The 25165-nt window shown below is 45.9% G+C and overlaps 17 non-coding genes across 17 annotated transcripts; 16 read left to right on the forward strand and 1 right to left on the reverse strand.

The window, feature by feature from the left end:
• Positions 1-14542: 14542 nt before the first annotated feature.
• On the reverse strand, positions 14543-14615 carry trnak-cuu (transfer RNA lysine (anticodon CUU)). Its single transcript has one exon. It is a non-coding gene; the product is annotated as a tRNA-Lys (tRNA).
• A 601-nt stretch (positions 14616-15216) lies between these two features.
• On the forward strand, positions 15217-15310 carry trnai-uau (transfer RNA isoleucine (anticodon UAU)). Its single transcript has 2 exons — positions 15217-15254; positions 15275-15310. It is a non-coding gene; the product is annotated as a tRNA-Ile (tRNA).
• A 420-nt stretch (positions 15311-15730) lies between these two features.
• Positions 15731-15824, forward strand: trnai-uau (transfer RNA isoleucine (anticodon UAU)). Its single transcript has 2 exons — positions 15731-15768; positions 15789-15824. It is a non-coding gene; the product is annotated as a tRNA-Ile (tRNA).
• Positions 15825-16393: 569 nt separating this feature from the next.
• Positions 16394-16487, forward strand: trnai-uau (transfer RNA isoleucine (anticodon UAU)). Its single transcript has 2 exons — positions 16394-16431; positions 16452-16487. It is a non-coding gene; the product is annotated as a tRNA-Ile (tRNA).
• A 574-nt stretch (positions 16488-17061) lies between these two features.
• On the forward strand, positions 17062-17155 carry trnai-uau (transfer RNA isoleucine (anticodon UAU)). Its single transcript has 2 exons — positions 17062-17099; positions 17120-17155. It is a non-coding gene; the product is annotated as a tRNA-Ile (tRNA).
• Positions 17156-17727: 572 nt separating this feature from the next.
• trnai-uau (transfer RNA isoleucine (anticodon UAU)) lies at positions 17728-17821 on the forward strand. The gene is made up of 2 exons: positions 17728-17765; positions 17786-17821. It is a non-coding gene; the product is annotated as a tRNA-Ile (tRNA).
• A 422-nt stretch (positions 17822-18243) lies between these two features.
• trnai-uau (transfer RNA isoleucine (anticodon UAU)) lies at positions 18244-18337 on the forward strand. The gene is made up of 2 exons: positions 18244-18281; positions 18302-18337. It is a non-coding gene; the product is annotated as a tRNA-Ile (tRNA).
• A 575-nt stretch (positions 18338-18912) lies between these two features.
• On the forward strand, positions 18913-19006 carry trnai-uau (transfer RNA isoleucine (anticodon UAU)). The gene is made up of 2 exons: positions 18913-18950; positions 18971-19006. It is a non-coding gene; the product is annotated as a tRNA-Ile (tRNA).
• A 571-nt stretch (positions 19007-19577) lies between these two features.
• Positions 19578-19671, forward strand: trnai-uau (transfer RNA isoleucine (anticodon UAU)). Its single transcript has 2 exons — positions 19578-19615; positions 19636-19671. It is a non-coding gene; the product is annotated as a tRNA-Ile (tRNA).
• Positions 19672-20246: 575 nt separating this feature from the next.
• Positions 20247-20340, forward strand: trnai-uau (transfer RNA isoleucine (anticodon UAU)). The gene is made up of 2 exons: positions 20247-20284; positions 20305-20340. It is a non-coding gene; the product is annotated as a tRNA-Ile (tRNA).
• A 572-nt stretch (positions 20341-20912) lies between these two features.
• On the forward strand, positions 20913-21006 carry trnai-uau (transfer RNA isoleucine (anticodon UAU)). Its single transcript has 2 exons — positions 20913-20950; positions 20971-21006. It is a non-coding gene; the product is annotated as a tRNA-Ile (tRNA).
• A 574-nt stretch (positions 21007-21580) lies between these two features.
• trnai-uau (transfer RNA isoleucine (anticodon UAU)) lies at positions 21581-21674 on the forward strand. Its single transcript has 2 exons — positions 21581-21618; positions 21639-21674. It is a non-coding gene; the product is annotated as a tRNA-Ile (tRNA).
• A 575-nt stretch (positions 21675-22249) lies between these two features.
• Positions 22250-22343, forward strand: trnai-uau (transfer RNA isoleucine (anticodon UAU)). Its single transcript has 2 exons — positions 22250-22287; positions 22308-22343. It is a non-coding gene; the product is annotated as a tRNA-Ile (tRNA).
• A 572-nt stretch (positions 22344-22915) lies between these two features.
• trnai-uau (transfer RNA isoleucine (anticodon UAU)) lies at positions 22916-23009 on the forward strand. The gene is made up of 2 exons: positions 22916-22953; positions 22974-23009. It is a non-coding gene; the product is annotated as a tRNA-Ile (tRNA).
• A 572-nt stretch (positions 23010-23581) lies between these two features.
• trnai-uau (transfer RNA isoleucine (anticodon UAU)) lies at positions 23582-23675 on the forward strand. Its single transcript has 2 exons — positions 23582-23619; positions 23640-23675. It is a non-coding gene; the product is annotated as a tRNA-Ile (tRNA).
• Positions 23676-24250: 575 nt separating this feature from the next.
• On the forward strand, positions 24251-24344 carry trnai-uau (transfer RNA isoleucine (anticodon UAU)). The gene is made up of 2 exons: positions 24251-24288; positions 24309-24344. It is a non-coding gene; the product is annotated as a tRNA-Ile (tRNA).
• A 572-nt stretch (positions 24345-24916) lies between these two features.
• On the forward strand, positions 24917-25010 carry trnai-uau (transfer RNA isoleucine (anticodon UAU)). The gene is made up of 2 exons: positions 24917-24954; positions 24975-25010. It is a non-coding gene; the product is annotated as a tRNA-Ile (tRNA).
• The last annotated feature ends 155 nt before the right edge of the window (positions 25011-25165 follow it).

A 25165-nucleotide genomic window follows, 5' to 3' on the forward strand; every position in this document is an offset into this window, starting at 1 on the left:
TGGCCCCCCGTGGGAATCAAACCCACAACCTTGGCATTGCACACACCATGCTGGCATTGCAAACACCATGCCCTACCAACTGAGCCACAGGGAAATGTGGGTTTGATTCCCACGGGGGGCCAGTACAATTTTTTTTTTTTTTTTAATTCAATTCAGTCTGGTGTGTGAACGGTAGCCCCTATCTGCAAAAGTAAGGTGTATGCGGAAAGCTGGCTAATGATCGGTGCCTTCAAATCTTTGATATGGGCATACGACTTTATAAGGGCAGGCCCGAGCCGCTGACCTCATTTCAAGATGGCTGCTACCTACATTCCGGATAACGTTGTGAAGCATAAATTAAGTAAACACGGAATACATTGATACACACCGAAAGCCGGGACTCCACAGATCATGAGGGTATCTTATTTGTCTGCCTGTGACCTACTGTTATTGATCACCAGCCCCCAGAGTCAAAATGTTTATTTTACACAATATTTTCAACAAACAGCAAACATCTTACAAGGTAAGCTTCGATTTGGTCTGTATCAAATTAATACTTATGTTGGTAGGAACAAATCTATATCTTTCCGCATCAAAAATATTATATTGTCTGCTTACGCGCTGAAGGCATCCATATCCCCTGTATGTCCCCTGACACCACCACAAGGTTTGAGAGAGGTTGGCGTTGTAGAAATTTTGTTTCTGTAATGAACAATACATTTTAGCCACATTCAGTGTGCAAAAACAGTGCAATTACCACATTCGGACACTTTGGAGAGGTTGAAAGGACACTTGAATGTACCCTGGATACACCATAACACCGCCATTCAGGGCAGGTGGGGCTTGCTTGTTTTGCATGTTATTGGCATTAATACTGTCACATATCAGCTAGCAAAGACTGTAAAAAAATACATGTATCATTGCGTTAATAAAGCTGCATACAAACAGGGTCTCTTTTTTGAGTAAGGCAGCTCCAAAATGCAGGTGTTTCAGCCTCAAAGCTCAGTGCTTTCTGTGGTGGTGGGGCAAGCCAGCAGAAAATACGGAGCGTTGCGCCGTGATTGGCTCAGTGTTCTGTCACTCACGGGGACACTATGTCACCGCCAAGTCTAAGGGTAGAGCTCGACAATTCAAGCCTGTTGGATGCTGCCATAGAGTTACATTAGAAGTGCCCATCCAAGTAGGCTCAAGGTGATTGGCCATAGATAAAATGACGTCAAATCACATTATATCTACAGTAGCTTTGATTGGACTGATCATGTCAACATCATACTTTCAAAATCTTAGCTAGCAGTCATCATCATGAATCAAGTCAACAATCTACTGGCAAAATCGTTTTAATCCTTGTCATATGAAGAGAAATAATGAACAGAAATTATAGATAAAACGTATCGGTGCTCATCGGCCATTGGACATAAACATTACACAAGTTGAAATTCGCAAATTCAACAATGAATGGTTTGGAAAGAATCAGTGCAATGCAAGCATTGCAAAGCAAACATTAGCCTGGTATGCAGTGAAGTGGCTTTGTGGTCCAAGTCTAAGATTAAGAGTCTCTTTTCCTAGTTTAAAATGATAAACATTCAACATTGGCCATGCTGTCAATGAAACATGATTTGTGCCGCACTCAAAACAACTGTTAACTCGGAACTGCAAAATCTTACTTTAGTGCATTCAAGAACACTGGGAAAATACTTTTTGAACTTTCATCGAACTCGGAATTGTAAATCGGGAACTCAGGCTTCTATCTAGAGCTACGACACATTTTTACGACTAAATTTGGCCATGAAGGACTGCTGCGCCACCTTCCTGTTTAAGTGAGTACAGCACAATAAGGTGAGTCCAAAAATGTATTGTATGCTGCTGCATAAATTATATAATATGCCAGGGAGATATGTTTACTCTAGCTAATGTTGAACACTAAGTGTATGTTGTGTAGTAAGCTGTTACTAGCCCATGTGCCTCACCCTAATAATTTGGTCTATTTACACCTATTTATTTTGCCTACTGTTCTGACTTGGTGGTGCACATGTAGCCTATTTTTCAGAAATGTAATTATCGAATATTGTAAGAGTTTTCATTGTCTGCTTAAATGCCCCCTTTATTTATCCTACGGTTCTGACTTGGTGTAGAGGGACAACACTGTAAGAACAGCCCATGTTCTGAATTCTGTCGCTGTACATTTCAAAAGTGCTGAACAAATAGTTACAGTTGAAGTCGAAAGTTAACATACACTTAGGTTGGAGTCATTAAAACTTGTTTTCCCACCACTCCACACATTTCTTGATAACAAACTATAGTTTTGTCAAGTCGGTTAGGACATCTACTTTGTGCATGACACAAATCATTTTTCCAACAATTGCTTACAGACAGATTATTTCACTTATAATTCACTGTATCACAATTCCAGTGGGTCAGAAGTTTACATACACTAAGTTGACTGTGCCTTTAAACAGTTTGGAACATTTCTGAAAATGATGTCATGGCTTCTGATAAATGATTTCAATTAGCCTGAGTCAATTGAAGGTGTACCTGTGGAACTATTTCAAGGCCTACCATCAAACTCAGTGCCTCTTTGCTTGAATTTAAGCTTTCTGCCAATATCAGATATGTCTATGTCCTGGGAAATGTTCTTGTTACTTACAAACTCATGCTAATCGCATTAGCCTATGTTAATGCAATTAGAAGAAATCAGCCAAGACCTACCAAAGAAATCAGCCAAGACCTCAGAAAAAAAATTGTAGACCTCCACAAGTCTGGTTCATCCTTGGGAGCAATTTCCAAATGCCTGAAGATACCATGTTCATCTGTACAAACAATAGTACACAAGTATAAACACCATGGGACCACGCAGCCATCATACCGCTCAGGAAGGAGAGGCATTCTGTCTCCTAGAGATTAACGTACTTTGGTGCGAAAAGTGCAAATCAATCCCAGAACAACAGCTAAGGACCTTGTGAAGATGCTGGAGGAAACAGGTACAAAAGTATCTATATCCACAGTAAAACGAGTCCTATATCGACATAACCTGAAAGGCTGCTCAGCAAGGAAGAAGCCACTGCTCCAAAACTGCCATAAAAAAGACAGACTACGGTTTGCAATGGCACATGGGGACAAAGATCGTACTTTTTGGAGAAATGTCCTCTGGTCTGACGAAACAAAAATAGAACTGTTTGGCCATAATGACCATCGTTATGTTTGGATACAAAGGGGAGGCTTGCAAGCCGAAGAACACCATCCCAACCGTGAAGCACGGGGGTGGCAGCATCATGTTGTGGGTGTGCTTTGCTGCAGGAGGGACTGGTGCACTTCACAAAATAGATGGCATCATGAGGCAGGAAAATGATGTGGATATATTGAAGCTATATCACAAGACATCAGTCAGGAAGTTAAAGCTTGGTCGCAAATGGGTCTTCCAAATGGACAATGACCCCAAGCATACTTCCAAAGTTGTGGCAAAATGGCTTAAGGACTACAAAGTCAAGGTATTGGAGTGGCCATCACAAAGCCCTGACCTCAATCCTCTATAAAATATGTGGGCAGAACTGAAAAAGTGTGTGCGAGCAAGAAGGCCTACAAACCTGACTCAGTTACACCAGCTCTGCCAAGATGAATTGGCCAAAATTCACCCAACTTATTGTGGGAAGCTTGTGGAAGGCTACCTGAAATGTTCGACCCAAGTTGAACAATTTAAAGGCAATGCTACCAAATACTAATTGAGTGTATGTAAACTTCTGACCCACTGGGAATGTGATGAAAGAAATAAAAGCTGATATAAATCATTCTCTACTATTATTCTGACATTTCACATTCTTAAAATAAAGTGGTGATCCTAACTGACATAAGACAGGACATTTTTACTTGGATTAAATGTCAGGAATTGGGAAAAAAGAGTTTAAATGTATTTGGCTAAGGTGTATGTAAACGTCCGACTTCAACTGTATATTGACTACGTCTGTCCTAGCATTAATGTCTTAATCAAAATTACGGATTGCCTCTTATCCGCTTGTCGTCCCCTTTTGCCATTGTTTGTACATCTCAATTGTCAGTTGAAACCACATTTGTTTTAGCAAGTCAGCTATGTTTTTTTTAAGGCTGTAAATGTATCACTGCCAGACAAGGCTCCGCTGAGAGCCAGGTGTAGCAGTGGTATAGTGCAAGGAATGTATTGATTGGTGTTGTATTGTGGCTTTGCTGGCATGCATCCCAGTTATGATTTTTTTGCCCCACCAAGATTTACATACTAAAATCACCACTGCATAACACCACCACAATGTTTGAGTGAGGTTGATATGGTAGGCATTTTGTTTTTACATAGCATTTAGGGATTGCAAATATGTGATTGCACTTGGAAAGGTTTAATTAACTTCTTTGGGATCAGTGTCCCTTCCACGCTAACATAGGCTATTGCGTTTCGCATGAGGTTGTAAGTAACAAGAACATTTCCCAGAACATAGACATATCTGATATTGGCAGAAAGCTTTCATTCTTGTTAATCTAACTGCACTGTCCAATTTACATTAGCTATTACAGTGAAATAATACCATGCTATTGTTTGAGGAGAGTGCACAGTTTTGAACATGAAAAGTTCTTAATAAATTAGGCATATTTGGGCACTCTTGATACCAAATTTTGAACAGAAATGCAATGGTTCATTGGATCAGTCTAAAACTTTGCACATACAGCGCTGCCATCTAGTGGCCAACATCTAAATTGCAGCTGGGCTGGAATAATACATTATGGCCTGTCTCTTGCATTTCAAAGATGATGGTACAAAAAAATACAAAATAACGGTTGTTTTTTTCTTTGTATTATCTTTTACCAGATCTATTGTGTTATTTTCTCCTACATTCCTTTCACATCTCCACAAACGTCAAAGTGTTTCCTTTGAAATGGTACCAAGAACATGCATATCCTTGCTTCAGAGCCTGAGTTACAGGCAGTTCGATTTGGGTATGTCATTTTAGGTGAAAATTGAAGAAAAAGGGCGGATCCTTAAGAGGACACTTGGAAACGTCCCGTGACCACACCTGACACCACTTAGTAAAACATCTGCCCATTTTCTAGTTGTTAGGTCTGTCAATCCCTTTTTTTCTGATATTGTTCACATGTTGTGGAAGCCATCTGATGTTTTCCCAGCTCTAGTCATCAAATATTCACTTATAGCTTGTCAATGAAAGATGACTTTCAAAATATCAAAACAAAAAAAACGGTTATTTTTTGTGTGCTTGATCTTGTGTATTCTGAACTATGTAACTCATATCTATCTTCTGATCATTTCCTCATAATCTCCAATATGACTTCTTTCCAGATAACCACGTTTTTGCATGTCAGAATCATGTAATTACACATGAATAGCAGTTACTTTTGGGTATGTCTATTTAGGTGGAAATCTACATTTTGCCATTACATTTAAGAGGTTTTAAAGTCACCATTTGCCTCATGGTGAAATCCCTGAGCAGTTGCCTTCTTTTTCCGACAACTGAGATAGGAAGGATGCCTGTATCTTTGTAGTGACCAGGTGTATTGATATACCATCTAAAGTGTAATTAATAACTGCACCATACTCAAAGGGATATTCAATGTCTAGGTTTTTTCTATCAATAAGTGCCCTTCTTAGCAAGGCATTGGAAAACATCTCTGGTCTTTGTGGTTGAATCTGTGTTTGAAATTCACTGCCCGACCGAAGGACCTTACAGATATTTGTATGTGTGGGGTACAGAAATTAGGTAGCCATTCAAAAATCATGTTAAACACAATTATTGCACACAAGAGTGAGTCCAAGTAACTCCTGAACTTATTTAGGCTTGCTATAATAAAGGGTTTGAATACTTCTTGACTCAAGACATTTCAGCTTTTCATTTAATTAATTTGTAAAACATAATTCCACTTTGACATTATGGGGTATTGTGTGTAGGCCAGTGACAAATCTAAATGTAATCAATTTTAAATTCAGGCTGTAACACAATAAAATGTGGAAAAGGTCAAGGGGTGTGAATACTTTCTGAAGGCACTGTATAGTATGGGGAGAAAATCACCCTTCAGAAGAAAAGTTCGAAACTAGTAAAAATGAAACCATAACACATTAATTAATACAAACAAATACAGTGCAACATGCCTGAAAAAGAAAAGGATAATGTAGTAAAATGTCAAAGAAATGGGTGGCAGTCTGATATGTTCTCATAGTTAAGCTCCTTTGTGGATGGATATGAGAAGTCTCAGTCGGCCATTATATTGGAAACATTGACCCGGAGAAGAAGCACACAGACTGTCTCCTACAATAAGTATCAACTGTTACCAATTAGAGATAAACTTGCCTGGAAACACACTGCTGTAAAGCTAACTGCTGTAGAGCTAAACAGCTGCTATAAAGCGCACATACACATGCAGGTACACACAATAACACACAAACAGGTGCACACATTTACGTACACACATACACTTGTACACACACGTACACACACATCCCTTACAAAATTAACATGTAAAACTTGCAGTTTCACACGTTGAAAACTTTCTCATGTGAAAATATCAATTTCACATATAAAATTGCATTTTCACATGTGAAAAATAATCACACAATCACATTGCTAGTGCAATTTTCTTAGGTGAGGGAGCAGATTATCTTTTTATAACGTCATCATTTCCTCAATCAAAAAATAATGCATCATCCAATTGCAAAGTCTGCCTATGCCTATATCGTCTCAAGAAAATGTTATATTTTTAATATCCTCAAACACCAAGTTAGGTATAGGCTACCTAATTTCAAAATAGGTCATCATCACTGCCAATCGTGAATGATAATTCTTCACGTTTTACCAGTGAAACATCCAAACGGCATCTCCATGCCGTTTGATCTCAATCAGTTTCATAAAAATATGCATTTACGGTTGAAGTCGGAAGTTTAAATACACCTTAGCCAAATACATTTAAACATTCACAATTCCTGACATTTAAAATTCCCTGTTTTAGGTCAGTTACGATCACCACTTCATTTTAAGAATGTGAAATGTCAGAATAATAGTAGAGAGTGATTTATTTCAGCTTTTATTTTTTTCATCACATTCCACGTGGGTCAGAAGTTTACAAACATTCAATTAGTATTTGGTAGCATTGCCTTTAAATTGTTCAACTTGGGTCAAACGTTTCAGGTAGCCTTCCACAAGCTTCCCACAATAAGTTGGGTGAATTTTAGCCCATTCGTCCTGACAGAGCTGGCGTAACTGAGTCAGGTTTGCAGGCCTCCTTGCTCGCACACACTTTTTCAGTTCTGCCCACAAATTTTCTACAGGATTGAGGTCAGGGCTTTGTGATGGCCACTCCAATACCTTGACTTTGTTGTCCTTAAGCCATTTTGCCACAACATTGGAAGTATGCTTGTGGTCATTGTCCATTTGGAAGACCCATTTGCGACCAAGCTTTAACTTCCTGACTGATGTCTTGTGATGTAGCTTCAATATATCCACATAATTTTCCTGCCTCATGATGCCATCTATTTTGTGAAGTGCACCAGTCCTTCCTGCAGCAAAGCACGCCCACAACATGATGCTGGCACCCCCGTGCATCACGATTCGGATGGTGTTCTTCAGCTTGCAAGCCTCCCCCTTTTTCATACAAACATAACGATGGTCATTATGGCCAAACAGTTCTATTTTTGTTTCATCAGACCAGAGGACATTTCTCCAAAAATTACGATCTTTGTCCCCATGTGCAGTTGCAAACCGTAGTCTGGCTTTTTTATGGCGGTTTTGGAGCAGTGTCTTCTTCCTTGCTGAGCAGCCTTTCAGGTTATGTCGATATGGGACTCGTTTTACTGTGGATATAGATAATTTTGTACCTGTTTCCTCCAGCATCTTCACAAGGTCCTTAGCTGCTGTTCTGGGATTGATTTGCACTTTTCGCACGAAAGTACGTTCATCTCTAGGTGACAGAATGCCTCTCCTTCATGAGCGGTATGATGGCTGCGTGGTCCCATGGTGTTTATACTTGCGTGCTATTGTTTGTACAGATGAACATGGTGTCTTCAGGCATTTGGAAATTGCTCCCAAGGATGAACCAGACCTGTGGAGGTATCCCAAATTTTTTCTGAGGTCATGGCTGATTTCTTTTGAATTTCCAATGATGTCAAGCAAAGAGGCACTGAGTTTATGGTAGGCCTTGAAATACATCCACAGGTACACCTCCAATTGACTCAAATTATGTCAGCCTATCAGAAGCTTATAAAGCCATGACATAATTTTCTGGAATTTTCCAAGCTGTTTAAAAGCACAGTCAACTTAATGTATGTAAACTTTTGACCCACTGGAATTGTGATACAGTGAATTATAAGTGAAATAATCTGTCTGTAAACAATTGTTGGAAAAATTACTTTTGTCATGCACGAAGTAGATTTCCTAACCGACTTGCCAAAACTATAGTTTGTTAACAAGAAATGTGTGGAGTGGTTGAAAAACGAGTGTTAATGACTCCAACCTAAGTGTATGTGTGTAAACTTTCGACTTCAATGTAGATCTTCTTGAATTACTGATTTGTGGGCAAATTAGAGCAGATGGTGTTAACAAACTATTAGCCTTTCTTGTATTTTGTTGAACTCAAAGCATATACAGTGGCTTGCGAAAGTATTCCCTGTCACATGGAATGATGCTGGAGATACGAAGCAGGTACGGGAAGTAAAATATTTAATATAGAACAGACATGGAACGAGACAGTAACAGCGTCAGCAAACAGGTAACACAGATAAAAAAACAATTAATGCAGCAGCGGGGAACAGAGCAAGGGAACTGACAAATATAGGGGAGGAAATAAACAGATGATGAGTGAGTCCAGGTGAGTCCAAAATCTCTGATGCGTGTGACAAAGGAAGGCAGGTGAGCGTAATAGATGATAGGAGTGAGTGATGCAGGGCAGCCTGGTGCCCTCAAGCGCCGGGGGGAAGAGCGGGAGCAGTCGTGACATTCACCCTCATTGGCATTTTTCCTATTCCTATGGAATTAAAATAGATTTTGGGGGGGTTGTACCATTTGATTTTCACATTCCTACCAATTTAAAGGTGTAAAATAGACTGCTCAAAAAAATAAATGGAACACATCCTAGATCTGAATGAAAGAAATAATGTTATTAAATACTTTTTTCTTTACATAGTTGAATGTGCTGACAACAAAATCACACAAAAATAATCAATGGAAATCCAATTAATCAACCCATGGAGGTCTGAGTCACACTCAAAATTAAAGTGGAAAACCACACTACAGGCTGATCCAACTTTGATGTAATGTCCTTAAAACAAGTCAAAATGAGGCTCAGTAGTGTGTGTGGCCTCCACGTGCCTGTATGACCTCCCTACAACGCCTGGGCATGCTCCTGATGAGGTGGCGGATGGTCTCCTGAGGGATCTCCTCCCAGACCTGGACTAAAGCATCCGCCAACTCCTGGACAGTCTGTGGTGCAACGTGGCGTTGGTGGATGGAGCGAGACATGTTGTCCCAGATGTGCTCAATTGGATTCAGGTCTGGGGAATGGGCGAGCCAGTCCATAGCATCAATGCCTTCCTCTTGCAGGAACTGCTGACACACTCCAGCCACATGAGGTCTAGCATTGTCTTGCATTAGGAGGAACCCAGGGCCAACCGCACCAGCATATGGTCTCACAAGGGGTCTGAAGATCTCATCTCGGTACCTAATGGCAGTCAGGCTACTTCTGGCGAGCACATGGAAGGCTGTGCTGGAGGTCATTTTGCAGGGCACTGGCAGTGCTCCTCCTGCTCCTCCTTGCACAAAGGCGGAGGTAGAGGTCCTGCTGCTGGGTTGTTGCCCTCCTACGGCCTCCTCCACATCTCCTGATGTACTGGCCTGTCTCCTGGTAGCGCCTCCGTGCTCTGGACACTACGCTGACAGACACAGCAAACCTTCTTGCCACAGCTCGCATTGATGTGCCATCCTGGATGAGCTGCACTACCTGAGCCACTTGTGTGGGTTGGAGGCTCCGTCTCATGCGACCACTAGAGTGAAAGCACCGCCAGCATTCAAAAGTGACCAAAACATCAGCCAGGAAGCATAGGAACTGAGAAGTGGTCTGTGGTGCCCACCTGCAAAACCACTCCTTTATTGGGGGTGTCTTGCTAATTGCCTATAATTTCCACCTGTTGTCTATTCCATTTGCACAACAGCATGTGACATTTATTGTCAATCAGTGTTGCTTCCTAAGTGGACAGTTTGATTTCACAGAAGTGTGATTGACTTGGAGTTACATTGTGTTGTTTAAGTGTTCCCTTTATTTTTTTGAGCAGTGTATTTTGAAGAGCCACCTTTCGCAGCAATTACAGCTGCAAATCGCTTGTGGTATGTCTCTATAAGCTTGGCACTTCTAGCCACTGGGATTTTCGCCCATTCTTCAAGGCAAAACTGCTCTAGCTCCTTCAAGTCGGATGGGTTCCGCTGGTGTACAGCAATCTTCATGTCATACCACAGATTATCAATTGGATTGAGGTCTGGGCTTTGACTAGGCCATTCCAAGACATTTAAATGTTTCTCCTTAAACCACTCAAGTGTTGCTTTAGCAGTATAATTAGGGTCATTGTCCTGCTGGAAGGTGAATCTCTATCTCAGTCCCATCTGTCATTCCTTCCATTCTGACCAGTTTCCCAGTCCCTGCCAATGAAAAACACCCCCACAGCATGATGCTGCCACTACCATGCTTCACTGTGGGGATGATGAGAGGTGTTAGGTTTGCACCAAACATAGCGTTTTCCTTGATGGCCAAAAAAATCAACATTTTAGTCTAATCTGACCAGAGTACCTTCTTCCATATTTTTGGGGAGTCTCCCACATGCCTTTTGGCTAACACCAAATGTGTTTGCTTATTTTTTTCTATAACCCTCCCATTGTCCTCCCATTCTGCCTACTCCCCGTGTCCCCGGGCGGGTCACCCTGTCCCGTCTCGGCTAAAGGCCCAGAGGGCACAAGTGTGACAGTAGGCGTGCGAACAGCCTTTGCAGATGTATTTCTTACACCTGCAGCACGCCGTGTGTGTCTTGGCGTCCTTCTTGGGCGGGCAGAGCTGACACCTCTTACTCGCCACTAGCGGGGCGGCGGCCGGGCCGGCGGCGTCCGGGCCGGCGGAGAAGCGGCGTCGCGGTCGGCACTCTGCAGGACTTTGACGAGCGCGGACGCGGCTTCGGTGCGGGGGAGACGCTGCCTTCTTTGTATCAAGGGCTTGACAAGCGCCTTTCCCAGCTGCTCCAGGAACACCCTCCTCTTGTTCCGCTTCCGAGGCATCCAGTCGGGCTTGATCTCTCGCCATATGACAAAGGCGTTGTAGGAGGACATGTCGAGGATGTTGTGGAAGATGACCAGGGGCCAGCGGGCAGTCATCCGTCTGCAGCTGTAGGTGCCGACCACCTTGTCTAGGTTGTCCACGCCGCCCTTGTTGCGGTTGTAGTCTAGGATGAGGGCCGGCTTGCAGTCGCGGCGATCGCTGACGTCGGCCTCCGTGTGCAGCGTGCTCAGGAGCAGCACGTTCTTATTTCTCTTTGCCAGGTAGGACACCAGAGTGGCGGTGGGCGTGAAGGCGAACCTGGAGGACGAGACCTGTCTGCCCTTTGACTGGAGCAGCGCGGGAGGGAGCTCGGGCTTGTTCTTTCGCACCGTGCCGACCATGGTGAGGTTCCTCTCGAGGAGCCGCTGGCCGAGTTCGTAGGAGGTGAAGAAATTGTCGCAGGTGACGTTGTGACCAGCGGGCAGCCCCTGCGTGAGATCGAGGACGACGCGGGCGCCCTGGTTCTTCTCGGGGGCTCCGCCGGCCGCCTTACCGGTGTAGACTTGCATCTTCCAAGCGTAGCTGGACTTGGCGTCGCAGGCCACCCACGACTTGATGCCGTATTTGGCCGGCTTGCTGGGGATGTACTGTCGGAAAGGACAGCGCCCTTTCGGGAGAGGAAGGAGATTAGCGGCGGCGTCACTGATGCTGACGCTAACTCTCTATACTACCACTGGCTCATCAAGCAGCGTCATGCTGCTGATGCTACTGCTGATGCTGATGCTACTGCTGCTGCTGCTGATGATGATGATGCTACCGCTGACACTACCCTTCTATACTACCGCTGGCTCATCATTGGGGGGGCAAACAGCGTTTATGTTACACGCCGCCGATGCTACCGCTGACGCTACCTCTATACTACACAGATACACAGACGGTACCTCTGAACGGGACCAGTTGTTGGTCCACCGTCAAGTCAGACCCCGGGTTGAGAGGAAGGAGATTAGCAGCGTCGTGCTGCTACTGCCGATGCTGCTGCCGATGCTGCTGCCGATGCTGCTGCCGATGCTGCTGCCGATGCTGCTGACGCTACTGCTGCCGATGCTACTGCCGATGATGCTACTGCTCCTGATGCCGCTACCCCTCTATACTACCGCTGGCTCATCATTGGGGGCGCGCGGCGTTTATGTTACACGCCGACGCTACCTCTCTATAGTACACGTACGTACAGATACTCACAGCAGACACGCACAGACACACACACACACGCACGCGGTACCTCTGAACGGGACCAGTTGTTCGTCCACCGTCAAGTCGGACCCCGGGTTGTAGAGGGCCGGCAGCCGCTCCTCCCACAGGTCCCAGACCTCTCTTATGGCCGCCAGTCTGTCGGCGGCGAGTCTCGCGGGTCTCGACCGGCGGTCGTCGAATCGCAGCAGCCTCGAGTACTTGTGAAAGACCTTGAGCGGCATGGTGGCTCGGAACACGGTCCTGCCGCTCTCCGCGTCCCACAGGCTGGCCGCGGCCTCGCCCCGGGACCTGTAGACGCCCGCTAGGATTAGCAGCCCTAGGTAGGCGCGCAGGTCGACCGAGTCCATGGGTCGCCAGCCGTCGCCGTATTTTCTCACCCCTGCAGATTGGTCATGTCCACGACGATCCTTTCTATCGCCGGCGTGACAAACAGCCGGAAGGTGGACTCGATGTCGAGCGTAGGCCGTAGGGCCAGGCGTCACCGCGGGGCCGGGGTGGCGGATGGCGCGGGGCAGGTCCGGGCCACGATAGGCTGCGGAGGAGCATTTGATTTTGCCGTTTTTTGACAGCAACGTCTCCCTTCGGGCTTGGACGGCCGCAGCCGCGTCCTCTCGCTCTGGCTCTCTGTCTCGCTCTCGGGCGGCGGCCGTGTCTTGCTCTCCCTCTCGCTCTCCCTCTCGATCCTCCTCCTCCTCCGAAGAAGAAGAGGAGCGCGACCGCAAGGCCGAGTCGTCCGCGTCACGTTCGGGGTCGTATTCCTCGCAGTCTTCGTCTTTTCCGAAACGTCCTCCTCTTCGGAATCGCAAAAGTCTTCTTCATCTTCTCGGTCGACGCTGGAGGCTATCTGTTCCAGGACCTGAGCCGCGCTGAAACCGGGACCGCGGCGAGGCGCCGGCTGCGGCCTCGTGCTCGGCGGGGTCGTATTCCTCGCCATCGTCCTCATCGTCGTCCTCGTCTTCTTTTTCTTCTTCTTTTTCTTCCTCTTCTTCTTCTTCTTCCTGACAATATTAGTAGCCTCTCTACGGCCGGCCGACTGCACGCTGACGCGCCGCGCCCGGCCCGGGGGGTCTCTCTGAACCGGCCTGGACAACTGCAGAGGGGGTTACAACATACGCATTGCTGACGCGCGGCCGAGCCGGGGGGTCTCTCTGACCCGGCCTGGACAACTGCAGAGGGGGATATAACATACGCATTGCTAACGCTTCCCCCGGGGTCTCTCTGACCCGGCCTGGACTCGGGGTGGAACGGCTCCTAACGCGTGGCCGACGCATTGCTGACGCACGGCCGAGCCGGGGGGGGGTCTCTCTGACCCGGCCTGGACAACTGCAGAGGGGGTTATAACTTACGCATTGCTGAAGCGCGGCCGAGCCGGGGGGGTCTCTCTGACCCGGCCTGGACAACTGCAGAGGGGGATATAAGATACGCATTGCTGAAGCACGGCCGAGCCGGGGGGGTCTCTCTGACCTGGCCTGGACAACTGGAGGGCTAACGCGTGGCCGAGCCAGGGTGGGGGTCTCTCTGACCCGGCCTGGAGGCGGGGGAACGGCTCCTAACGCGTGGCCGAGCCGGCGGGTCGCTCCGACCCGGCCAGGACAACGGGAGGGTTAGGAGTCTCATGCTCTACCGACCGAGCTAGCCAGGCACCTCTATTGTGTTAATGACTTGGTTCGAATATTGAACAGCTCTGTTTGTGCAAAATATGGTGATCAGTGAGAGTGTTTTTAATGGATCCTGTGGTGCAATCGTTAGCGTGTAGTACTTATACATCAGTATGCATAAAATTGATGACAAGGTTGTGAGTTTGAGCCTCACCAGGAGCAAGTATTTTTCTTGAACCCTCTGCTTATCTTTTTCTTGTCCAGTAAAGGAGCATTTATTCAAATCCATTTAGGAGGACGTTTCAAATGTCAGAGAGCAGGCGAAGCTAGGATTCAAATTCATAGTCTTCTGTATCACCAGCTATGCCTGATATTTCAGCAACACAGGGTGGCAAGCCTGCTCCAAAGTCAAAACAAATGGCTGTGTGCAAAGTGAGTTGGTTCTTCAGCAGAGAAAGCAGTGCCCAACGTGGGGCTCGAACCCACGACCCTGAGATTAAGAGTCTCATGCTCTACCGACATTGCTAGCCAGGCACCTCAATGGTGTTAATGACTTGGTTTGAATATCGAACAGCTCTGTTTGTCCAAAATATTTTGATCAGTGAGTGTTTTTAATGGATCCTGTGGTGCAATCATTAGCGTGTAGTACTTATACATATGTATGCATCAAATCGATGACAAGGTTGTGAGTTTGAGCCTCACCAGGAGCAAGTATTTTTCTTGAACACTCTGCTTATCTATTTCTTGTCCAGTAAAGGAGCATTTATTCAAATCCATTTAGGAGGACGTTTCATAAGTAATAGGTATGTCCTTGAGATAAAATGTCAGAGAGCAGGCGAAGCTAGGATTCAAATTCATAGTCTTCTGTATCACCAGCTATGCCTGACATTTCAGCAACACAGGGTGGCAAGCCTGCTCGAAAGTCCAAACGAATGGCTGTTTGCAAAGTGAGTTGGTGCTTCGGCGGAGAAAAGGAGCACCCAACATGGGGCTCTAACCCACGACCCTGAGATTAAGAGTCTCTTGCTCTACCGACTGAGGTAGCCAGGAAGCTCAATTGATGTACTGACTTGAACGGAATATCGTACAGCTCTGTTTGTGCAAAATATGGTGATCAGCGAGAGCACTTCTAGTGGCTCCTGTGGCGCAATCGGTTAGCGTGTGGTACTTATACAACAGTATGCATCGAAGCAATGCCGAGGTTGTGAGTTAGAGCCTCACCAGGAGCAAGTCATTTTCTTGAACCCTCTGCCTGTCAATTTCTTTTCCAGAAAAGGAGGATTTTTCAATCCATTTAGGAGGACGTTTCACAAGTAATAGGTACTTTATCAGGATAACAGGTCAGAGTGCAGGCACAGCTATGATTCAAACCCGTATTCTCCTGTATCACCAGCAATGCCTGACACGTCAGCAGTGCAGGGTGGCAAGCCTGCTCGAAAGTCCAAGCTGATGGCTATTTGCAAAGTGAGTTGGTGCTTCGGTAGAGAAAATAATCACTCAAGGTGTGGCTCGAACCCACAACTCAGATATTTTGCGTCTCTTGCTCTACCGACTGAGGTAGCCAGGAAGCTCAATTGATGTACTGACTTGAACCGAATATCGTACACCTCTTTGTGCAAAATATGGTGATCAGCGAGAGCATTTTTGTGGCTCCTGTGGTGCAATCGGTTAGCGCGTGGTACTTATACAACAGTATGCATCGAAGCAATGCAGAGGTTGTGAGTTCGAGCCTCACCAGGAGCAAGTCATTTTCTTGAACCCACTGCCTGTCAATTTCTTTTCAGCGAGAGTGCCTTTCACAGCTCCTTTGGCGAAATCGGTTAGCGAGTGGTACTTATACAACAGTATGCAGCGAAGCTAGTACCAAGGTTGTGAGTTCGAGCCTCACAAGAAATTTTCTTGAAACCTCTGCCTGTCAATTTCTTTTCCAGAAAAGGAGGATTTTTCAATCCATTTAGGAGGACGTTTCACAAGTAATAGGTACTTTATCAGGATAACAGGTCAGAGTGCAGGCACAGCTATGATTCAAACCCATATTCTCCTGTATCGCCAGCAATGCCTGACACGTCAGCAGTGCAGGGTGGCAAGCCTGCTCGAACGTCCAAGCTGATGGCTATTTGCAAAGTGAGTTGGTGCTTCGGCGGAGAAAAGAATCACTCAAAGTGTTTCTCAAACCCACGACTCAGATATTTTGCGTCTCTTGCTCTACCGACTGAGGTAGCCAGGAAGCTCAATTGAAGTACTGACTTGCACCGAATATCGTACAGCTCTGTTTGTGCAAAATATGGTGATCAGCGAAAGTGCTTTTAGTGGCTCCTGTGGCGCAATCGGTTAGCGCATGGTACTTATAAAACAGTATGCAGCGAAGCAATGCCGAGGTTGTGAGTTCGAGCATCACCAGGAGCAAGTAATTTTCTTGATCCCACTGCCTGTCAATTTCTTTTCAGCGAGAGTGCCTTTCACAGCTCCTGTGGCGCAATCGGTTAGCGCGTGGTACTTATACAACAGTATGCAGCGAAGCAAAGCCAAGGTTGTGAGTTCGAGCCTCACAAGGAACAAGACATCTTCTTGAACCCTCTGCCTGTCAATTTCTTTTCCAGAAAAGGAGGATCTTTCAATCCATTTAGGAGTACGTTTCACAAGTAATAGGTACTTTATGAGGATAACAGGTCAGAGTGCATGCACAGCTATGATTCAAACCCATATTCTCCTGTATCACCAGCAATGCCTGACACGTCAGCAGTGCAGGGTGGCAAGCCTGCTCGAAAGTCCAAGCTGATGGCTATTTGCAAAGTGAGTTGGTGCTTCGGCAGAGAAAAGAATCACTCAAGGTGTGGCTCGAACCCACAACTCAGATATTTTGCATCTCTTGCTCTACCGACTGAGGTAGCCAGGAAGCTCAATTGATGTACTGACTTGAACGGAATATCGTACAGCTCTCTTTGTGCAAAATATGGTGATCAGCGAGAGCATTTTAGTGGCTCCTGTGGCGCAATCGGTTAGCGCGTGGTACTTATACAACAGTATGCATCGAAGCAATGCCGAGGTTGTGAGTTCGAGCCTCACCAGGAGCAAGTCATTTTCTTGAACCCACTGCCTGTGAATTTCTTTTCAGCGAGAGTGCCTTTCACAGCTCCTGTGGCGAAATCGGTTAGCGAGTGGTACTTATACAACAGTATGCAGCGACGCAAAGCCAAGGTTGTGAGTTCGAGCCTCACAAGGAACAAGACATTTTCTTGAACCCTCTGCCTTTCAATTTCTTTTCCAGAAAAGGAGGATCTTTCAATCCATTTAGGAGTACTTTTCACAAGTAATAGGTACTTTATGAGGATAACAGGTCAGAGTGCATGCACAGCTATGATTCAAACCCATATTCTCCTGTATCACCAGCAATGCCTGACACGTCAGCAGTGCAGGGTGGCAAGCCTGCTCGAAAGTCCAAGCTGATGGCTATTTGCAAAGTGAGTTGGTGCTTCGGCAGAGAAAATAATCACTCAAGTTGTGGCTCGAACCCACAACTCAGATATTTTGCGTCTCTTGCTCTACCGACTGAGGTAGCCAGGAAGCTCAATTGATGTACTGACTTGAACCGAATATCGTACAGCTCTTTGTGCAAAATATGGTGATCAGCGAGAGCATTTTAGTGGCTCCTGTGGCGCAATCGGTTAGCGCGTGGTACTTATACAACAGTATGCATCGAAGCAATGCCGAGGTTGTGAGTTCGAGCCTCACCAGGAGCAAGTCATTTTCTTGAACCCTCAGCCTGTCAATTTCTTTTCCAGAAAAGGAGGATTTTTCAATCCATTTAGGAGGACGTTTCACAAGTAACAGGTACTTTATCAGGATAACAGGTCAGAGTGCAGGCACAGCTATGATTCAAACCCATATTCTCCTGTATCACCAGCAATGCCTGACACGTCAGCAGTGCAGGGTGGCAAGCCTGCTCGAACGTCCAAGCTGATGGCTATTTGCAAAGTGAGTTGGTGCTTCGGCGGAGAAAAGAATCACTCAAAGTGTTTCTCAAACCCACGACTCAGATATTTTGCGTCTCTTGCTCTACCGACTGAGGTAGCCAGGAAGCTCAATTGAAGTACTGACTTGCACCAAATATCGTACAGCTCTGTTTGTGCAAAATATGGTGATCAGCGAGAGCATTTTTGTGGCTCCTGTGGCACAATCGGTTAGCGCGTGGTACTTATACAACAGTATGCATCGAAGCAATGCCGAGGTTGTGAGTTCGAGCCTCACCAGGAGCAAGTCATTTTCTTGAACCCACTGCCTGTCAATTTCTTTTCAGCGAGAGTGCCTTTCACAGCTCCTGTGGCGAAAGCGGTTAGCGAGTGGTACTTATACAACAGTATGCAGCGAAGCAATACCAAGGTTGTGAGTTCGAGCCTCACGAGAAACAAGAAATTTTCTTGAACCCTCTGCCTGTCAATTTCTTTTCCAGAAAAGGAGGATTTTTCAATCCATTTAGGAGGACGTTTCACAAGTAATAGGTACTTTATCAGTATAACAGGTCAGAGTGCAGGCACAGCTATGATTCAAACCCATATTCTCCTGTATCACCAGCAATGCCTGACACGTCAGCAGTGCAGGGTGGCAAGCCTGCTCGAACGTCCAAGCTGATGGCTATTTGCAAAGTGAGTTGGTGCTTCGGAGGAGAAAAGAATCACTCAAAGTGTTTCTCAAACCCACGACTCAGATATTTTGCGTCTCTTGCTCTACCGACTGAGGTAGCCAGGAAGCTCAATTGAAGTACTGACTTGCACCGAATATCGTACAGCTCTGTTTGTGCAAAATATGGTGATCAGCGAAAGTGCTTTTAGTGGCTCCTGTGGCGCAATCGGTTAGCGCATGGTACTTATAAAACAGTATGCAGCGAAGCAATGCCGAGGTTGTGAGTTCGAGCATCACCAGGAGCAAGTAATTTTCTTGAACCCACTGCCTGTGAATTTCTTTTCAGCGAGAGTGCCTTTCACAGCTCCTGTGGCGAAATCGGTTAGCGAGTGGTACTTATACAACAGTATGCAGCGACGCAAAGCCAAGGTTGTGAGTTCGAGCCTCACAAGGAACAAGACATTTTCTTGAACCCTCTGCCTTTCAATTTCTTTTCCAGAAAAGGAGGATCTTTCAATCCATTTAGGAGTACTTTTCACAAGTAATAGGTACTTTATGAGGATAACAGGTCAGAGTGCATGCACAGCTATGATTCAAACCCATATTCTCCTGTATCACCAGCAATGCCTGACACGTCAGCAGTGCAGGGTGGCAAGCCTGCTCGAAAGTCCAAGCTGATGGCTATTTGCAAAGTGAGTTGGTGCTTCGGCAGAGAAAATAATCACTCAAGGTGTGGCTCGAACCCACAACTCAGATATTTTGCGTCTCTTGCTCTACCGACTGAGGTAGCCAGGAAGCTCAATTGATGTACTGACTTGAACCGAATATCGTACAGCTCTTTGTGCAAAATATGGTGATCAGCGAGAGCATTTAGTGGCTCCTGTGGCGCAATCGGTTAGCGCGTGGTACTTATACAACAGTATGCATCGAAGCAATGCCGAGGTTGTGAGTTAGAGCCTCACCAGGAGCAAGTCATTTTCTTGAACCCACTGCCTGTCAATTTCTTTTCAGCGAGAGTGCCTTTCACAGCTCCTGTGGCGCAATCGGTTAGCGCGTGGTACTTATACAACAGTATGCAGCAAAGCAATACCAAGGTTGTGAGTTCGAGCCTCACAAGAAACAAGACATTTTCTTGAACCCTCTGCCTGTCAATTTCTTTTCCAGAAAAGGAGGATTTTTCAATCCATTTAGGAGGACGTTTCACAAGTAATAGGTACTTTATCAGGATAACAGGTCAGAGTGCAGGCACAGCTATGATTCAAACCCATATTCTCCTGTATCACCAGCAATGCCTGACACGTCAGCAGTGCAGGGTGGCAAGCCTGCTCGAACGTCCAAGCTGATGGCTATTTGCAAAGTGAGTTGGTGCTTCGGCGGAGAAAAGAATCACTCAAAGTGTTTCTCAAACCCACGACTCAGATATTTTGCGTCTCTTGCTCTACCGACTGAGGTAGCCAGGAAGCTCAATTGAAGTACTGACTTGCACCGAATATCGTACAGCTCTGTTTGTGCAAAATATGGTGATCAGCGAAAGTGCTTTTAGTGGCTCCTGTGGCGCAATCGGTTAGCGCATGGTACTTATAAAACAGTATGCAGCGAAGCAATGCCGAGGTTGTGAGTTCGAGCATCACCAGGAGCAAGTAATTTTCTTGATCCCACTGCCTGTCAATTTCTTTTCAGCGAGAGTGCCTTTCACAGCTCCTGTGGCGCAATCGGTTAGCGCGTGGTACTTATACAACAGTATGCAGCGAAGCAAAGCCAAGGTTGTGAGTTCGAGCCTCACAAGGAACAAGACATTTTCTTGAACCCTCTGCCTGTCAATTTCTTTTCCAGAAAAGGAGGATCTTTCAATCCATTTAGGAGTACGTTTCACAAGTAATAGGTACTTTATGAGGATAACAGGTCAGAGTGCATGCACAGCTATGATTCAAACCCATATTCTCCTGTATCACCAGCAATGCCTGACACGTCAGCAGTGCAGGGTGGCAAGCCTGCTCGAAAGTCCAAGCTGATGGCTATTTGCAAAGTGAGTTGGTGCTTCGGCAGAGAAAAGAATCACTCAAGGTGTGGCTCGAACCCACAACTCAGATATTTTGCGTCTCTTGCTCTACCGACTGAGGTAGCCAGGAAGCTCAATTGATGTACTGACTTGAACCGAATATCGTACACCTCTTTGTGCAAAATATGGTGATCAGCGAGAGCATTTTCGTGGCTCCTGTGGCGCAATCGGTTAGCGCGTGGTACTTATACAACAGTATGCATCGAAGCAATGCCGAGGTTGTGAGTTCGAGCCTCACCAGGAGCAAGTCGTTTTCTTGAACCCACTGCCTGTGAATTTCTTTTCAGCGAGAGTGCCTTTCACAGCTCCTGTGGCGAAATCGGTTAGCGAGTGGTACTTATACAACAGTATGCAGCGACGCAAAGCCAAGGTTGTGAGTTCGAGCCTCACAAGGAACAAGACATTTTCTTGAACCCTCTGCCTTTCAATTTCTTTTCCAGAAAAGGAGGATTTTTCAATCCATTTAGGAGGACGTTTCACAAGTAACAGGTACTTTATCAGGATAACAGGTCAGAGTGCAGGCACAGCTATGATTCAAACCCATATTCTCCTGTATCACCAGCAATGCCTGACACGTCAGCAGTGCAGGGTGGCAAGCCTGCTCGAACGTCCAAGCTGATGGCTATTTGCAAAGTGAGTTGGTGCTTCGGCGGAGAAAAGAATCACTCAAAGTGTTTCTCAAACCCACGACTCAGATATTTTGCGTCTCTTGCTCTACCGACTGAGGTAGCCAGGAAGCTCAATTGAAGTACTGACTTGCACCAAATATCGTACAGCTCTGTTTGTGCAAAATATGGTGATCAGCGAGAGCATTTTTGTGGCTCCTGTGGCACAATCGGTTAGCGCGTGGTACTTATACAACAGTATGCATCGAAGCAATGCCGAGGTTGTGAGTTCGAGCCTCACCAGGAGCAAGTCATTTTCTTGAACCCACTGCCTGTCAATTTCTTTTCAGCGAGAGTGCCTTTCACAGCTCCTGTGGCGCAATCGGTTAGCGCGTGGTACTTATACAACAGTATGCAGCAAAGCAATACCAAGGTTGTGAGTTCGAGCCTCACAAGAAACAAGAAATTTTCTTGAACCCTCTGCCTGTCAATTTCTTTTCCAGAAAAGGAGGATTTTTCAATCCATTTAGGAGGACGTTTCACAAGTAATAGGTACTTTATCAGGATAACAGGTCAGAGTGCAGGCACAGCTATGATTCAAACCCATATTCTCCTGTATCACCAGCAATGCCTGACACGTCAGCAGTGCAGGGTGGCAAGCCTGCTCGAACGTCCAAGCTGATGGCTATTTGCAAAGTGAGTTGGTGCTTCGGCGGAGAAAAGAATCACTCAAAGTGTTTCTCAAACCCACGACTCAGATATTTTGCGTCTCTTGCTCTACCGACTGAGGTAGCCAGGAAGCTCAATTGAAGTACTGACTTGCACCGAATATCGTACAGCTCTGTTTGTGCAAAATATGGTGATCAGCGAAAGTGCTTTTAGTGGCTCCTGTGGCGCAATCGGTTAGCGCATGGTACTTATAAAACAGTATGCAGCGAAGCAATGCCGAGGTTGTGAGTTCGAGCATCACCAGGAGCAAGTAATTTTCTTGATCCCACTGCCTGTCAATTTCTTTTCAGCGAGAGTGCCTTTCACAGCTCCTGTGGCGCAATCGGTTAGCGCGTGGTACTTATACAACAGTATGCAGCAAAGCAATACCAAGGTTGTGAGTTCAAGCCTCACAAGAAACAAGACATTTTCTTGAACCCTCTGCCTGTCAATTTCTTTTCCAGAAAAGGAGGATTTTTCAATCCATTTAGGAGGACGTTTCACAAGTAATAGGTACTTTATCAGGATAACAGGTCAGAGTGCAGGCACAGCTATGATTCAAACCCATATTCTCCTGTATCACCAGCAATGCCTGACACGTCAGCAGTGCAGGGTGGCAAGCCTGCTCGAAAGTCCAAGCTGATGGCTATTTGCAAAGTGAGTTGGTGCTTCGGCGGAGAAAAGAATCACTCAAAGTGTTTCTCAAACCCACGACTCAGATATTTTGCGTCTCTTGCTCTACCGACTGAGGTAGCCAGGAAGCTCAATTGAAGTACTGACTTGCACCGAATATCGTACACCTCTTTGTGCAAAATATGGTGATCAGCGAGAGCATTTTCGTGGCTCCTGTGGCGCAATCGGTTAGCGCGTGGTACTTATACAACAGTATGCATCGAAGCAATGCCGAGGTTGTGAGTTCGAGCCTCACCAGGAGCAAGTCATTTTCTTGAACCCGCTGTCTGTCAATTTCTTTTCAGCGAGAGTGCCTTTCACAGCTCCTGTGGCGCAATCGGTTAGCGCGTGGTACTTATACAACAGTATGCATCGAAGCAATGCCGAGGTTGTGAGTTCGAGCCTCACAAGAAACAAGACATTTTCTTGAACCCTCTGCCTGTCAATTTCTTTTCCAGAAAAGGAGGATTTTTCAATCCATTTAGGAGGACGTTTCACAAGTAATAGGTACTTTATCAGGATAACAGGTCAGAGTGCATGCACAGCTATGATTCAAACCCATATTCTCCTGTATCACCAGCAATGCCTGACACGTCAGCAGTGCAGGGTGGCAAGCCTGCTCGAAAGTCCAAGCTGATGGCTATTTGCAAAGTGAGTTGGTGCTTCGGCAGAGAAAATAATCACTCAAGGTGTGGCTCGAACCCACAACTCAGATATTTTGCGTCTCTTGCTCTACCGACTGAGGTAGCCAGGAAGCTCAATTGATGTACTGACTTGAACCGAATATCGTACAGCTCTTTGTGCAAAATATGGTGATCAGCGAGAGCATTTTTGTGGCTCCTGTGGCGCAATCGGTTAGCGCGTGGTACTTATACAACAGTATGCATCGAAGCAATGCCGAGGTTGTGAGTTCGAGCCTCACCAGGAGCAAGTCATTTTCTTGAACCCACTGCCTGTCAATTTCTTTTCAGCGAGAGTGCCTTTCACAGCTCCTGTGGCGAAAGCGGTTAGCGAGTGGTACTTATACAACAGTATGCAGCGAAGCAATACCAAGGTTGTGAGTTCGAGCCTCACAAGAAACAAGAAATTTTCTTGAACCCTCTGCCTGTCAATTTCTTTTCCAGAAAAGGAGGATTTTTCAATCCATTTAGGAGGACGTTTCACAAGTAATAGGTACTTTATCAGGATAACAGGTCAGAGTGCAGGCACAGCTATGATTCAAACCCATATTCTCCTGTATCACCAGCAATGCCTGACACGTCAGCAGTGCAGGGTGGCAAGCCTGCTCGAACGTCCAAGCTGATGGCTATTTGCAAAGTGAGTTGGTGCTTCGGCGGAGAAAAGAATCACTCAAAGTGTTTCTCAAACCCACGACTCAGATATTTTGCGTCTCTTGCTCTACCGACTGAGGTAGCCAGGAAGCTCAATTGAAGTACTGACTTGCACCGAATATCGTACAGCTCTGTTTGTGCAAAATATGGTGATCAGCGAAAGTGCTTTTAGTGGCTCCTGTGGCGCAATCGGTTAGCGCATGGTACTTATAAAACAGTATGCAGCGAAGCAATGCCGAGGTTGTGAGTTCGAGCATCACCAGGAGCAAGTAATTTTCTTGATCCCACTGCCTGTCAATTTCTTTTCAGCGAGAGTGCCTTTCACAGCTCCTGTGGCGCAATCGGTTAGCGCGTGGTACTTATACAACAGTATGCAGCAAAGCAATACCAAGGTTGTGAGTTCAAGCCTCACAAGAAACAAGACATTTTCTTGAACCCTCTGCCTGTCAATTTCTTTTCCAGAAAAGGAGGATTTTTCAATCCATTTAGGAGGACGTTTCACAAGTAATAGGTACTTTATCAGGATAACAGGTCAGAGTGCAGGCACAGCTATGATTCAAACCCATATTCTCCTGTATCACCAGCAATGCCTGACACGTCAGCAGTGCAGGGTGGCAAGCCTGCTCGAAAGTCCAAGCTGATGGCTATTTGCAAAGTGAGTTGGTGCTTCGGCGGAGAAAAGAATCACTCAAAGTGTTTCTCAAACCCACGACTCAGATATTTTGCGTCTCTTGCTCTACCGACTGAGGTAGCCAGGAAGCTCAATTGAAGTACTGACTTGCACCGAATATCGTACACCTCTTTGTGCAAAATATGGTGATCAGCGAGAGCATTTTCGTGGCTCCTGTGGCGCAATCGGTTAGCGCGTGGTACTTATACAACAGTATGCATCGAAGCAATGCCGAGGTTGTGAGTTCGAGCCTCACCAGGAGCAAGTCATTTTCTTGAACCCGCTGTCTGTCAATTTCTTTTCAGCGAGAGTGCCTTTCACAGCTCCTGTGGCGAAATCGGTTAGCGAGTGGTACTTATACAACAGTATGCAGCGAAGCAAAGCCAAGGTTGTGAGTTCGAGCCTCACAAGAAAACAAG

This window comes from Salmo trutta, chromosome 28, assembly GCF_901001165.1.
Source record: "Salmo trutta chromosome 28, fSalTru1.1, whole genome shotgun sequence".
NCBI classification, from domain to species: domain Eukaryota; kingdom Metazoa; phylum Chordata; class Actinopteri; order Salmoniformes; family Salmonidae; genus Salmo; species Salmo trutta.